Below are 2229 nucleotides of genomic sequence, written 5' to 3' on the forward strand. Positions count from 1 at the left end.
CAAAGTTTTTGTGATTTTTTTTTTTATAATTTAGTTGGGTAAATTAGTTGTCTTTCATTGGAAGTACAGTATGTACTGCATGTGTTTTGGCGAATTGTACTTGATTGTTGATCTACTGAAGTAGGTTGTTACTTTTTTTAATGTGGGTGCATTTGACTTCCTGTTTGAAAACAATGCAGATAAAGATTGCATGACTGAAACGTTGTATTAAACTAGTGGTTCTCAAAGTGTGGGGCGCGCCCCCTAGGGGGGGCCAAAGGTTACTGCAGGGGGGGTGCGGGAGATAAGCAGAAAAAAACAAACAAAAAAACAGCCGCTACGTTACTACGGCGTTCAAGTCCGTGAAAGCGGTTAGTGATCTACCTTTATAAAGCGGCAACGAACGGCAATTACACTTAATCGTTCTTCTTCAGACCGATGGAACAAGCCCAACATAGAAGTTGCTCGCCATAGAAAAACACCTCTTCAGGGGACCGAATCACAAGCTGCTATTGTGAACGCGCCACTTCGCTGCTGTGCGCGTTCCGGTGAGAAGACCAACAAGAAGCTGAGCTCGTGAGGCACTCTCCAAAGCTGCTATATAGAGCTGGTAAGTCCCGCCCCTTCCGCTAACCCCACTGGACCTCTAGGTTGAAAAATCGTCAATGCAAGTGAATGGGAGAAAATAATTATTTTATGGTCCCGTTTGAATTGTGCCATGAATGTGAACATATGTTGTCTGTGAATTTTTAATATAACGTTTCGTGTGAAGAATGCTACAATTTAGCGGGTAGAAGTTTGATACGGGTAGACTTTGTGTGAGAGCACTTTGTGGACTACAACTCTTCGCTGCTTTCGACGCGTTTGAAACGTCACCACCACTCGCACACGGACACTAGCTCACGGATCCCGCTAAACATGGCTGTGTCTTTGGTGCACTTCACCGCCTTCTTTCAGGGAGAGGACAAAATCGTTGAGGTTGGCGAAAACCACGGGTAAGTCAACTTTATGGAGTGACGTCACATAGGCGACATGTAGTCTTTCTCGTTATGTCTTTTCCACAACTGCTAGCCGAAGAATCATACCATATACTGTCAAACTCGTAACATGAAAAATTATATAAAAAATTCACAGACAACATATGTTCACATTCATGGCACAATTCAAACGGGACCAGAAAATAATTATTTTCTCCCATTCACTTGCATTGACGATTTTTCAACCAAGAGGTCCAGTGGGGTTTTACGGATGGGCGGGACTTACCAGCTCTATTGATACTTTGCACGTGACGTCAGTTGTACTGGCTGGCGGGCAAGAACGTCATTCTCTAGCAACGAAAACCAGTAAACTAATCAAGGATCTTGCCAGGACGTTGCCAGTTTTAATATACAAAAGTTGGTGTTTTGAGGTGTACACGACATGCCAGATAGTTGTTGTGCGATTGGATGCACTAACCGCGTTTGTTGCCCGCCAGATATCACGTGACTGCAAAGTATCAATATTGGCGCTTTTATATAGTGTCCTATTAACTATTTAAATCTTGTTGTTTATTTAAATTAAAAGTTCAAGTTCTGGTCTATTATTCTCTCTTACTGTTATGATTCAATGTCATGACAAATTGAAACTATTCCTGTTTTTCATTGCACGTTTTTCAATGTAAAAAAAATCTTTCCGCTTTTCGACAGACTTACAACGTTGTCAAAAAACAATCCTCATTCACATGGGTCTGCGAAAATAACTTTGTATTATGCATGCCAGGTCAGTAGTTGACGAAATCACTCTGTAAAGAATAACTACGTGCCTATAGACTGAACATGTAATACGCACGTGCATGACGTCATCGTTTTCACAAATTCACGTTTTTGTAGTTTACACAGAGACGATAACGATATTGTTTTCAAAAACTTGCAAAAGTTTGCGTTTTCAGACGCATAAAAGGTTTTCCATTTTTAGTCGAAAACGGTGTTGTGTAAACGGCCCCTGAGATTTAGCAGTATATGGGATTCATCTATTTTTGTTCGATTATTTAATACTATAATAATATTTTTTTTAGTTGCAGTAGCAGTACACATGTTTTATTGTGTCTGTGTAATTTATAAAATACTATTTTATTATTTTTTATGTATACATTAATTAGAATTGAATATTATAAATAAAACAAAATTAAAATATAATTTTATATATCTATTTGAATATCTTTAATATTTAAAATATATATATTAGCCTTGATAATATTAATGATAATCAGAA

At 38.4% G+C, this 2229-nt stretch overlaps 1 protein-coding gene across 1 annotated transcript in view; it reads left to right on the top strand.

Moving 5' to 3' along the window:
• cndp2 (carnosine dipeptidase 2) overlaps positions 1-1467 on the top strand; it is a 365464-nt gene extending 363997 nt beyond the window's left edge. The window contains exon 13 of the mRNA XM_079878533.1: positions 1246-1467. The gene's annotated coding sequence lies outside the window, so the exon portion shown is untranslated. The remainder of the gene's footprint in view (positions 1-1245) is intronic.
• The last annotated feature ends 762 nt before the right edge of the window (positions 1468-2229 follow it).

The sequence above is a fragment of the Squalius cephalus genome (assembly GCF_949319135.1).
Source record: "Squalius cephalus genome assembly, chromosome: 8".
Lineage (NCBI taxonomy): Eukaryota > Metazoa > Chordata > Actinopteri > Cypriniformes > Leuciscidae > Squalius > Squalius cephalus.